Raw genomic sequence first — 14,017 nt, 5'->3', positions numbered from 1 at the left:
ACTCATGAGATCATGGGACCATGAAAAAGGCTCCGGCTTTAAAATAAAATAGCCTTTTTTCTTATTGTTTCTTTTTTTAAGGAACAGACAAACTTTTCTGAAAGGCCAGGAATTTAATCTGAACTCTTCTTTCACATACTGTACAAATAAAAACTACACTGCAGAACTACTTGGGGGGGTTCAGTAGAGTTTATCTCCAGAGGTCACTTTAATCTATATTGAGTAGAGAAAGAGAGGGAGAAGGAAGGACACACGTTCACTTTTAGAAAGCTGCCAGACTTCTTTAAGCTCTGATGTTGCCATTGTCAAGCTAACACCCTTCGTAGATTATTCTCCCCACAGTTTGCAATGCCTCTGCAGTCTAGTGAGTGTGAAATTAAGTTATGAAATATTGGATTATTTGTGGCTGTTGTGTTCTGTTCTGTCCACACTGTTCTTTTCCTTTTCCCAGTCTCCTGATTTTTCCCTGTCAGAGCTAAAGGAAAAGATAAAAAAAAAAAGCTTACAATATAATAAATTTACTTCCACGGTGTTCTCTAGACTAATGTTTGCACCCTCAACAGCTTTTTAGCAGATTCAGGTTTGAGACCAAAATCAGGGCCAGATTTTCTGGCTTTGAGTCATTCAATGACTGCTAACCCACAAAGTATTCTTTTCTTTCCCCAAAAGAGGACTCTATGTTTCTTCCCAATATTAGGTGTATATAAAAATAATTACAGTCTGATGGAGACTATCTTTCGGATTCCAAATGAAACAGAGCATCCTTTCCTTTATAAAGGAACCTGAAAATGTTAATGTTGGAGTTAGAAATGGATTTACAAAAGCACAAGAGGCCTAATGTGCTGTGTTCCCTCTTCCCTCCAGGGCAGCAGCAGCTAACAAATATTATTTGTTGATGCAATATATATAAACCATATATCTTTAGTATGAGAATTTGTTATTAAACCAAACCAATTAGGCACCGAGCGCCTTCATAACTATAGCTGCTCAAACTGAAAAAGACAAAGTGGTTTCCTAATGGAACATGCAATTGATAAGAGAAGAAATTATTCTTTCATAGCTCATGTCTTTAAATTTAAGAAAATAAAGACTAGCTCCTATAATGAAGCACTGTACTTTAGCCTTGCTGTCCTCCCAAACGTTCATAATAAAATGCTTCTTTTCTGTGCTTTCTTGGCTCTCGTTTTTGTCACGTTAACAAGGTTCATAAACTCTAAGGTAACCAAGTATAAGGCACCTGTAAAGCTTACTGACCAGTGAGAATAATTTACTTTCAGGGCATATTCAAAAACACTATTAGAAACTGCATGCATTTGCTTAACCAAAAGTGAGGACTTGTACTGGATGCCAGTGTATCCATAGAGTTCTCTGCTTATAAAGAGACTGATCGAGTGTCAGAAGAGAGAGCTGTTTGGAATCTCTGACTGCCTGTTCTTCCCAGCTCCAGCCTGGTGGAAACAGGAGACTCCCTCCTGACTCCCTTGACATACAAACACACTATCACCTCAGTTAAGAAGCTCATAAAGTACTTTCCTGTAAAAAATTGTAACCTGCTTTCCACTGTGACGGCCTGTTGCAGGTTAACCCTGGTAGGCAGCTAAGCACCACACTGCTGCAAAACCAGTTCACAGCCATAAGTACTCACTCTTTTTCCAGGGAGAATGCCGTAATCCATTTCTTTGAAAGTCAGAATAGAGTTCAGGGCTCTTTTAGCATGTCCTTCTCACAGAGGCCCCCCATATTTCAGGGTTATTTCAGTTAGTTACTTGCATGAAGAGTTTGGCAAAAAAATTAACCCCAAACCATTCCAGTCCATGCAGCATCCATTATGAAAATAATTCTAAAAGACCTCCATTTTCACTCCTATGGTCCTCCACTACATGAATGAGTGTGCTGATGATCCTGCAGTGAGCCCGTAAGTCTTCGTACATGCTATGGGCTCTATTAGTGAGTCTGTGTCCCTAGCATCTATGTTACTAGCATCAGCCTGATAGCTCAAGTTCAGTTACAAAAGCTAGTATCAGAATTTAGAGTTGTTCACTTAAGAGCTGCTGTTGCTCCCATGTCCTCAAGGGAGACGAAAGTTGACCAATCTATGGCTGTCATTGGCCTGATGGGTCATAAGGTGGAAACACCATGCAGTGCCTGTAAGTCCTTATAAATTATAGCAGTATACTATCTCACCTTCCTATGTAGGCTTAGACAATTTCCTCCCTCCTCCCATTGCTCATTTTTCACAACTCACAAATGTCTGTTTCACACACACAAGAAAAATGAGCTGGCAAACACCCTGGCCATAACTCAATTTTAAGGCAGAGAAATATAATTTTCCCCAAATCTTTCCTTCCTAATGTTTTGTGAAATGAACTGTTCAAAACTATCTATTGAGAAGGAGCTGAAAATCCTTCCCTCCAAAAAGTAGCATAATAAATGTACTCTTCACTCTTCAAGAGATGCAGCATAGCCCACAAGAGAAAGTCCTCTTTTTCTCCATTTATGGGTTTTGATTAAGCGTTCTGTTCATATGGATTTGGAAGTTTTGATGTCATCCTTTTAACTGTTGCTTTTGTATATGAAAAGCAAAAGTGCAGATAGCCAAATACAGAGAAAAACTGCAAAATTATCTTTGTTAGCTCAGTAGGGATGTCTGGAATCTCTTTTCTCAGACAAGCTCCCCTTAACTTCAATGGCAATTTTACATAGCTATTAAGCATAGATATCACTCTTGGCTGGAGAGATCCTGAGGTACAGACTGCTGGAAGCTCAGAGGGTGTCAGTGTGGAAGCACTGCTATATGCTTTTCCCTATAAATCCACTAGTGGCCATTGTCACAGGCAGCCTTTTGGTCTGACCCACTCTCGTGTACACTTTAGAGAGTCTCAGTGTACTAATCTGGTTATCTGAAACCATTTAAAGTTATAGTTACATAAACAACAGCATTAAGAACTCGGGTGACTCCCAGTGAGGCTCTTTGTGCACTTAGGTGCCTCAGCAGCAGCACATTTCCTGGGATCAAGCAGCTTAGCTCCAGGGAGCCTGCACGCGTGGGGTGGAGATGCTGAGGACAGACTCCTACCTCTTTGTTGGGTCCTGCAGTGTGCAAGGAGCCTCCCGTGAATGGCTGGGCAGTCTCAGCTCTCATGGGAGTCCAGAGGAGAGAACTATGCTTGTGTGATGTGATACTTAAGAGTACATTTGAGGCAGTAATGGATACAAAAAACCCCCTCTGAGGTATCTTAATGTCTTTGGTGTGGTTCCCCTTCCCAAACTGGTATTTGTTTGTATGACATACATATAATGATGCCAGCAAACAACACAAGTTACAGACATCCAAGGAAGTTCATAAGAACACTTAATTCATCCGTCACGATGGTACCCCTTAGCACGTCTGTGGAAACCCTCCAATAACACTGTATATTATCTTTCTCTTCTCCCATACTCCATGAATCTCCCTGCTTTCCCTGCCTGCTGGTTTTGTTCTTTACTCAGCTAGAGGGGCTGCTGTTAGGATGCTCTTTCTCCTGTTTAGGCAGATTGCTTTGCCTTTCTAATGCTCCTCTTGATCCTGCCAGTCCAGGCAGCATGGGGCTCAGAAGAGGAACTGAACTCACGTCTTCCTAAGAGCAATCACAAAAACTGAGGGGGATGAGCTTTCACTTGCCTTATTTTGTATTCACTCAGCAGTGACCCACAGCCATGAAGAGGTTTTGTTTGTCTGCAATAATCAAGCAAGTCAGAAACTCACCTCAGAACTTGCTATGCAGGACTGCTTGTAGCCATAGCTCTGACTCAATGATTCATCAATTCATTTGATTGATAGGGTTGATAGAAGGTCTTAAGGGCCCTCCTGAAAATCAAAATCAAAAGAAAATAAATCCAGCTATGAAGGTGTCCTATATCTTTCTAAAGCTTCTCTTAGTTGGGAAGTAAGCTCATCTACTTTTAATTTCATATAATGAGAAAGTACAGACTTACCTTAGTAAGAACATGGCAAATATTAATTAAGTACTGGAAAGTAAAAAGAATGACAACAGCTACCAGGGAGGATAAGTCTGAGAGTTTGGGGTTTAGACTGTATGAGGCTGAAAAAATAATAATAACCAGAAAGCATGGAACTTAAAAGCAGTACTTGATAATTAGAGAATATTGAAAGCAGCAGGATAATGAGAAATGTCCGCTTTTCACCTGTGACAATGGAGGCAACTCCTTCCTAAAATTAAATCTCTGGTCTTTCTGTACATGGCCCTGTTACAGTGGGATACTAACAACATCACTATGTTAATCACTTAGTTTATCATGCAACGTAGGATTGTGCCTTAATGTACTGATTTTAAGCTGACCTCATGGAGCTGAAACACCCATTTGTAAGAAGCTCTGTCATGGAAAAAGTTGAAATTCTATCATTATTGTTCCTACACAGGCAGAATTTCAGTGGGGACACCTGACTTACTGTATCTGTGGCTTCCTTTCGAGCCGGGCTAAAGCAGTTAACAGCAACTGAGGATCTGCATCACACTTCTGGTTTCAGGCAGAAACCTATTTTATTAGGAGGACAAACAAACTATAAATAAAATTGCATAAGGGCTTTGCAAATCAGTGTTTTAAAAACTTAACTTTTCATCAATCTATCCACTGCTCTGCTCTGCTCTCTGTGATGCCACTTTATCTCAGCAGAGACACAGGCAGCCTGTATTCTTTTAACCTCAGCAGGCTGTCACTGGTCTTTGATATAGCAGCTGTCTCATAGCTACCACTAGATTTCAATTAAACCAGGCTATATTTAGGGTGAAAATAGGGCTATTTTAAACTGCCATACCTGCCAACTTTTATTCACTCTCAGCAGTAGTTATTTTATTTGATGTTCCTGGTTTTAAGCTGTGCCATCCATAAAATGAAAAAGATACCAGAAACTGTGATGTATTTTACATTCACATCACCAAAAATCTATCATTAAAAGCAGCACTTCTCCAGAGAAGAACATGCTTAAAGATGATAAATAATAAAATGCTCTCTACTCATAGCCAGGGTTGCTAGCACAGACTTGCCATGGTGGGGCAATACAAATGATTCTCCAGTGCCAAAGAGAATTAAACTCAATACATTTTTCACTGATTGCAGGGGTCTATTGCTAACGATGTTAATGCTTCCATGGAAAGAAATGGCATGTGGGATGTCAGTGTAACACTTTTGTGTTGTCCGACACAACACGCTTGTCGTAGGGTCAGATTATGTGATTTGGGGTAAAATAGTCATGTCTCTTGGTGTTTTCACTTCAGACGGTCATCCCTTTCCTCCTTCTCTATCGATATTGCATTGTTCACATTTCATCAGCAAGTAATGCGCAAAAACTGCATTAATAAACTGACCGCAACCCCCATTCCCCACTGTTATCGTGGGGCACAACCTCCAAAATACTGTAACGCTCAGCTTGTGGTCAGTGTGGTCCACTAACCATGATAAAACTTCTGTTATATGTACACGCATACGTAAATGTATGCGCACACACACACGCCGTGACACTAACCTGGCATTAAAAGTGCATCTCTGTTCTAAAATGTGTGAAGAACCCATACTTTTAGATAATGCAATTACCTGCATGAAACTGATGGCACACATCTTTACATGAACGAGAAAGAAAATCTCATTTGAGTCATCCAAAATTTAATAGGTTATGAACGTAGCTAAAGCAAAAGATAACTCTCTCATGCAAAAGCCTGCTCATAAACAGTCTATAATTACACTTGCTGCCTTTTGGTTGAAGGCATGGACTTTATTAAGTGCAAGAGCTGTTTTTCTGCAAGAAAGCCTATTGGAGAGTGAATTAAAACAAGCACGATCACATCCTGACATGCATAAAATGCTGATTGTCTCACTTGCCTTACATGCCAAGTGCTTACTCTTGCAAGGCATTTGGAGCTGTCAACGCCAGCTGAACTCAGCGAGACAGAGAGGTGCTCAGCACATCTTAAAAAACCCTTGGCATCAGGAGCAGGCCTCAGATACACTCAGTGTTTGCCAATAAAACATACCATGGGAATGATGGCAATTACAGAGCAACTACTCACGTGAGCATTACTGGAACTCTGTACCACCCTTCAGAGAAAGGACACTGGCAAGATGGAGGGAGGGTTGCAAAAGAGCTACAGCTGTGGGTCAAAGATTGCAAACCTACCTGGCACTAAGAGACTAAGTGTACCTGTTGGGCTCATTATGTGCAAAATACAATGTGAAAACAACACTGTTTAAAGGGTCAAACAGAGACACTCAAAAATAAGAATGCCAGAATGGTTACACCTACAACCTCTGCAACACATTCTGCCATAGCCTTTAGGTACGTGTGTTGCGGTGCCTTAATCATCTGCTTCAGCTGGGGCATGAAATGGACAGTGCATCCGCATTAGGTAGTTATTCAACATTTTGGTTTAACCTTGCTCTTCTTAGCAAGGCCCAAACATTGCCTTGTTTGTTGTACTTTAACCAAGCCCAGCTTTGAAGGCGGGACAATTAATTTTTATTATTATTTTTTTTTAAATGGCAAGATGGTATCAGAGCACTTCAAAACATCATGGAATTTATTTCCACAACAAAGATACATCTTTCCAAATGCTTGTCAAGGCTGCTTTTTTTTTTAACCATTAAAAACAAACAAACAAACCAAAAGATGTGCTTCCTTCTGCTTATTCTTGCACGACTGAATCATTTTGGCTGAAACTTAAAAAAAAAAAAAAAAAAGCCATAAGCAGTCATTTATCTTGGAAAATAACCCTGACTGGACAATCAACTTAACTGGTTCCAGTTCAGCAAAATGATAAGCAATTGGGAAGAACAGAATCCTACAGAGAGAAGCATCAGGCAACCATTATATATCCCCAAGACTGTTAAAGAGTGAGTTTAGTGCAAAGTGTGTGCATGGGGAGGGAATTTCTCAAAGCAGACATCTTCATTACCTGGGAGAGAAAGGCATAACAAAAACCTTTGAATGGGAGCAATTCAGATGAGATGAGATACTTCTTTTTTTAACCACCAGGGAAGTAGATATGAGAGCAGCCCATTCAGGGAAGTGTTACAATTTCCATTTCTTAAAGTCTTAAAACCCCGAGCAGACATGCGTCTAAAAATATGTTGGTTCTAACAGATGCTGGGAGATCAATGCCAGAATCTTGCAGCACAAGAGCTGAGTAGGACGGTGGGCTCCAGAATCCCGTCTGCCCCCAGATGCTACTCTTTCCACAGTGAACACACGGAGTACCAACCACTGTCTTGTCAAGTGGATGAGGTTTTTTTTCTGAAATGTGTGGCTACTGCTTTTTGAGTAGTCACAGGTCTTTGAACTTTTTTCCCCTTTTAATATGTACACCAAACCTCTCCTTTTACTAGGAGCAATGCCATAACGGCAGCTGATCCACACAAGAAATGGGTGCAGCAGAAGATTGCCTACTCAGGTTTCAGAACAGTTGTAGTGAGCATGCTTAAACTATGTACTCAAAACTCACTCCCAGCTTCCCAAAATTTTGTCCGTGTCTCTGGAATCAGAGACAGACCCACAGCAGTTATTCTGCAAAACCTCACGGCTTCCCACAACTCCTGCTCTAGTATTAGCCAATGCAGCTGACTGAAAACTTGTAATCTGTTTCTCAGTTCAATTACCATCATTTCTGCCTCTTCCTGCTTCTTTCTGCTGCAGTTTAGGACTATCTTTGATCTTCTACCTTTGTTTGACAATAGTCACAGATTCTTCACCTGTTGCTATAATTTAGAACCATTCCTGATGTCTCAGAGCTTGTGCAGTTTTTAACTGCACGCCTAATATATCTTTAATTCTTTGTTGGTTGTTCAGTGCTCTTGAGCTCCAAGGCCTTCATGTTTTTTCTACCACTCCTTCTCAATTTATTCCACCTCTGATCCCTGTGTGCTGGTTGCCAATTTCCCCCCTTGCTCCTTATCGTGAAGCTGACAAGGAGCACAGCAAAACTGACACAGTGAGGCACAGAGATCCTGTGGGAACGGCTGAAAATTGACAAGTGATGGCACAACAAGTGGCACTGACCAGTTTTTGACCCTGAGATCTGATTTCACGTTTAATGTTCCTTGAGATGATGTAGGAATAAATAGGTATTTCGGTTATACTCCTTTTTGTGATCTCTGTTATAGAAATATGACTAGTTTAGACTCAGAGGAGTCTGAGTTTTGCTGGGATTATTTGATAGGCTCCCTCTTATTTCCTAGAGCCAGAGAAACAGATATATGAGGGGTGGGACTTTGAGGAAGGCCGGTGGGCCTGAGCAAATCTGACTTGATGTGATGGTAATGAGGGACCAAGCAGAGACAGCAGAAGATCAGTTTTGCTGGCCTGTTGGAGGCTCATTAGTGTGCTGGGAACAGTTTGAGGCTTTGGCTCTGAGCCCCCAGTGCCTGCCCCATCAGCACACTGGGCTGTCAGAATGACACGGCTGGGGGGCTCGGTGGGGCAGCTCCCTCAGTGCAGAGGAATCTGACTACAGAAACAGCTTGGGCCCCAGGCTCCTTGTGCTGTGCCTGCCTCAGGACACCTGGATAAAGGCAGAGAGGACCTATTTTTGTCACTGTATATAAATAGTAGCCACCTACTGTAAGGAGTGTCTTTGTTCTTCCCTACCCCAGCCCAACACATAACACTTCCACAGCAGTCTGACCTTAAATATCAATTCACTCCCAAATCCCAAAGGAGAGGGAGCTCTGTGAGGGCTCTAGGAGTTGGGTCATGAAATTAGCATTTTTGTCTTATTAGCTTTTGAAAGCAGCAGTTCCAGCACAAGGGACTTGGCCTGGTGATGTACCTACATATGCACAGCATGCTTCTACTAAACCCATTAGAGCACTGCGTCTGTCTAGAGTACATTTTTCTGGCCAGAACCCATTCTATTAATCTCTGCTGTGTCCTAAATCCAAAATCTGATTTTATACCTACTGTTCTAGGAGATGCTGCATGAATAAAGGGATATGTCATTCTCTCTCCTTTTGCAGATGGAGCCACTCTGGGTTCCCCTCCAGTGCTGTGGGACCCAGAGGAGAGTTTGGGGATGATGTGGGGACCAGAGGGACAGCAGCAGCCCAGGAGCACTGGTGGGGTTAAGGATGGATAGGCATCAAGACAAAAGGAACACAGAAGTCAACAGCAGTAGTTTTGGGGTGAGGAAGATGAATGGGGGTGCTACCTAGAAGGCTACAGTAATGAGGATCAGCTATGAGAAGTTTGACTGCTGCCTCACCGAGTTGCGCACATACATATATATGTGTGTGTTCAGAAGTCTCTTCTTAGCTATGTCTGCACTCACTTTCAAAAATGGCATACATGGACATGGAGACCGATACAAAGAGATAATACTGCAAGCTCTGCTTGCATTAGGACTAAAAGTTTAAGCACAAGCTCCGAAAATGAATGTCCGGTTTATAAAACTCTTTCATCTGGATGTTAATTTGGCAATAACCACTACAGAGAAAGCGATTTTGTGTCAGCTTGTAAAGCTACGGGCACCTCTGCTAGCCGATATGAATGGCAGCATGCTGCAATTGGACTCACCGAGTATGCGTAAATACTGTGGATACATTTGTTGCTGTTGTCACGATGTCTTGAACTTGCTTAACTGTGCAGTCGGCCCTTATTTTGCATGGAGATCACTCCCTCCAGATTGTCCGTGCGTACCTGCAATGTCAGAAGGAAAGCTGATAGCTCATGTCCCTCATGTAGGCCCTGCTTTCCACAGAAGGTTGGAGCAGAGGAGGTCCCTTCCAACCCAGTCTTTTCTATGATTGTGTAAGAAAGAGAAGGATCAAGATTTTAAGTTATTTCTGGGAAACTGTGTAGAAAAAAATGTGCAGAATACACAGTTCTGGATAAATCTGGTGGAAAAAAAGACCAAACTACCTTGTTCTGATGATTTTGAAGTTTCTAAACAGTTACAAAAGTTGATTAACACGTCTAATAGGACAGACAGTACCTAACAGCTGTCAGTAATTATTTAGCCTCTGGCTGGCTTGTTTATCCTGAAAAGATTAAAGAAGCTGCAAATGTACCTCACAGTAGAGACAAGGAACTAAGTAAGATTGTTAGCCTTTATGAGAATGAACACTTCACCAATAAAAATGACGTGGGAGAGCTCAGCTCTATTTCTTGAACAAAAGAAGTCATTATTCTTTACAAACTTAATATTTCACAAATGCCAAGATTACGTATCTTGGGAAGAACCATGGGATCTAGTTAGCACCACAGAAACTGTATTCCTCAGTCATAGTCATAGATACCGTCTGCGATGCCATACATGAGAACTGGGCGTGAACGTGCATGTTTTGCCAGGAGATGGAGAAACGCCGTTCACAGGAGCTGTCTATACTTAACAGTTTCTTAAATTATGGTACAGAGAACAGAAGTTATTCTCAGGAACCAATTTGCATTGTTTTGCGTAGTGGATATCTGTCATTAATCTGATGTCAACGTTTGGGGCTGTCTGTAGAGCAATTTTACTACTACTCTGATTGTTAGGAGTAAGATTGCCATTAGTACAAGTTTACTTCTAAAAGTTGGTATATGCTGAATCCTATACTCTGAGGAAGATTTATGCCAAGGTTTTGGGTCAGTGAGAGATACTGTATTCCCCCTACAGCCAGGAGAAGCCAGAGCAGAGAGATGGAAATGGATGGAAAACAAGTCAGCGTGTAATCTAAAGGATTAATGGATAGATGGCTCTGCCAGGCAGTACCATACTAAAGGTTAAGCCTGGTTTTAAATGAGAGACTACACATTTAAAGCACCTCCCTCTACTTAAAGCTTATTATGGAGATCTGTGAAGCCAGTGGATTGCCTTTTAATTACATCTAGGAGACTGCAAACATCTCAGAGATGGGGTCTTTCCTCTTCTAAGTATTTGCACAGCATGCAGGACCAGTAGAAATATCTTTGTTGAGAACTCAGGACTATAATGAAATACAAACAACAGTTACCAGGAGGTAACTGCTCAGTGCCACTGTTACCTTAGGCAAGCGTAATGTTTTTGTATTAACTGAAAAGTGACATTGAAAACAGCTGAATTAACCCACTATTAGAGGTATGTATTCCACGCTACACTGTGCTTCAAGGAAGTTGTGAGCTAAACACATTTCTTGGTTACCTACTCATGAAATTTTGACGTCAGAGTACAATGGCATTAAATATTAACAGATTCCCCAGAGGGCTTGAGATGATTTCTTTCTAAATAGGCTAAAAAAACTACAGTTAAAAATTATAGCTGAAATTTTAAAACTCAGCAAGTAACTTCAAGTTACAATGAATAACTGGAAGACCAGAGCTGATGGAAAATTGTCCTCCCTGGCTTCTTGTCATCCTCTCTTTCATTGTTTCCCTCTTACCAATACAATGAATGGTGGGTGACTGTTGGTATTCAGGTGAGTATAATATGTAGCACTTTAGGAACTGCAATTTAGCATTAATTAGCATCCACTTTAGATAAAGTGAAGAGCCAAAATAGTTGTCCATGAAACAAATGAAACTCAAAATTAGAGTTTAATTGTCAAAGGAAGTGCCTAAAGAGTATCTGACAGTTTTATGTTTTTTCCCTTCATTCAGATTAAAACTTAAATCAACATCCAGATACAGCACAAGTTTTGTGGCTTGTTTTGTTTGGTTTTTTTTATCTTTTACATAGAGCAAAGTTAAATACACTGATTTTCCTTTAAGTTTAAATCTCACAAGGAAATAAGTGCTAGCTCGGCTTAGCAAAACGATGCCATATTTGTGGAATACTAATTAAGAAGCCCCAACCCAAAACAATTCTTCCCTCTGTTTAAACAGAAGGTTGGTGCATATCGAACTCTGTCATCAGCTATTATTCAAATGGAAATAGGTCAAGTCCCTGAACACCTGTAAATTAGCCTGGAAATTCCCTCAATTAATGAAACCTTGTCTGCCTGAATTTATCCTGCCTTCCCCATAACACTTGGACAATCATAGCTGTAGCATGTAAAATTAATCTAATTCTGTTACTTTCTGTGGAAGAGCATTTTGATTGTGCTCTGACCCCTGAGAAAAAGGTTAATACTTATTCATTCTCCTCCACATTTTGCTCAGCAGACATCCAACTCCTGCAGTCCAAACCAGCAGGCTTACTCGAGTCAACAGTCATAGGGCCCGAAGAACTGGACTGCACAGATAAGACCTGAATTTGCAGTTCCTCACAATGCATGTCCTTAAAGAAAGATGCTTACACTGGTTTAAAGAGAAACCAGTGTAAACCAGTATCTTATTTTCTTGCTGCCTCTATATTGACACAGTAAGTTTCATATTTAATTTACTTTGAAAAATTATTCTTTTTCAAAAAGTATTTCAGTTACTCAAAACTATCAGTTGTTCTGTCCCCTTCTTCCCTTTCTAATGGCTTGTGCACGAGGTTTGTTCTGGAGCACCACATTGTGCTGCAGGGTGCCATCGCCCCTGGGATTTATAGGCAATTCCAACCAAGTGGATATTTACTAGTTTGCTCCGGGTTTTTCGTAAGGTTTAACCTCACTGCTCTGGGCACGGGCAGTTGGGCCACTCCTGCCCTGGGAAGAGAGTAAGAGGGGGATGGAGCAGAGCAGGGAGAGGAATGGAGGCCCTGGAGACTCGGGCACTGCAGAGGGGCCGAGGGCAGTGTGCCAGGGCTGCTGGGCTGTCCTCTGCCAGGTGCTGCCCGTGGCTCCCTCTCCCTGTGCCACAAGTTACTGGGTTACTATCAGCAGAGCTCTAACCGAGAAGCACAGATGAGTGTTTTCTCCTCTTTGGGACTGCCCTAGACTTGATCTCAACGCAGGCCATTAGTGAAGCAGAAACTACCACTCACACTTACTGTGCAGGCCTAGTCAGAATGACAAGAGAGTCATCTCTGTCATTGCTGCTATGCTCTCATATAAAGTATGTTAGTGGCAATCACTAAACAGCTTTGCAAAAGTAAAAGTATGTGATGCCTTTCTATCTGTGAGCATGGCAAAAGCACCACAAAGATCTTTAGTACCTGCTCTGTCCTAAATGCACTCCCATCAGAACCTGAGTAATGGAAAGAAATAAGCAAGACAATTTTCCAGTGTTTAAGGTTTTAACTCATAGAGTACAGGCTTATTACCAATATTAATGCAAATAGTATGTTGTTATTACACTTGCTAACAAGATGCTGTTTGTAACTTACTTGTACACATCAGAGATATGCACTGTAGAAACTGAGAATGAATTAAGTGGATGCTCTCAATTAAATAAAATGCTGTCAGCTTCAAATAATAACGTAAGTGACACAGTGATTAAAAACAAACAAAAGAAGTGTAATGCACGTAGCTGAAGTTTAGTGGTGGATTAAGTGAAGCATGTACATAACACTAACTTCTCCGGTACTCTTTTTGATTGGGTGGTCTTCAACGGCATGGAAGAAGATGCTCACTTGCACTTACTGCCACTGTTCAAATCCCATAGCTAGGATAAAATAAAGTTATATTTAAAAAAAAAAATGTACAGGGACAGGAAAGGACTTTGTTGAAATACTGGGCTGGGATCAGAAAAATCCATCTTACCCTCAGCCTATACGGAGCGCACTTTGCCACCAGGCGAGATAAGTGCATAACTGCCTGCAGCCTCCCTCATCCATACTGAGGCTGCATCGGCCCCAGACATTTGCCGCAGACTTCAAAGGGGACTTTGGCCAAGGCCTTCTGTTTGCTGCTCCATCTCCAGTCACGAACACCACGATGCCCCCCTTCTCCTGACCTTACCCCTTCTGTTCCCAAGTTCTTACACGGCGGGTACCGTCTCTGTCTTTGTGCTGGCAGACTGCTTCTTCCAACACACTCCTGAAATGGAATTTGTACCCTCAGGCCCTAATTCAATCATGTTCTGCCAAAATCTGGTGTTGAAGATAACTGCTGCAGAAAATTATCAAAGTGCTCAGTCTTCAAGGAAGACTCAGTTCTCACAAGAAAGAAAGTTGCTCTTTCCCTTCTCTTCTAAATATTTGAAATTTTT

The 14,017-nt window shown here is 41.4% G+C and overlaps 1 protein-coding gene across 2 annotated transcripts in view; it reads right to left on the bottom strand.

Annotated features, from left to right (window-relative positions):
* The window catches only part of GPC1 (glypican 1), a 329,611-nt gene that overhangs the window by 233,303 nt on the left and 82,291 nt on the right, over positions 1-14,017 (bottom strand). For both annotated transcript variants that reach the window (XM_087739178.1, XM_087739179.1), the window contains 2 exons: positions 9,560-9,682; positions 3,746-3,847 (listed from right to left, as the gene is read on the bottom strand). The gene's annotated coding sequence lies outside the window, so the exon portion shown is untranslated. The remainder of the gene's footprint in view (positions 1-3,745; positions 3,848-9,559; positions 9,683-14,017) is intronic.

Source organism: Nipponia nippon, unplaced genomic scaffold, assembly GCF_047370975.1.
Source record: "Nipponia nippon isolate SJK-2023a ecotype South Korea unplaced genomic scaffold, ASM4737097v1 scaffold_7, whole genome shotgun sequence".
NCBI classification, from domain to species: Eukaryota; Metazoa; Chordata; class Aves; order Pelecaniformes; family Threskiornithidae; genus Nipponia; species Nipponia nippon.
Note: the sequence above shows the minus strand (reverse complement) of the source record. Positions and strands in the feature narration are given on the sequence as shown.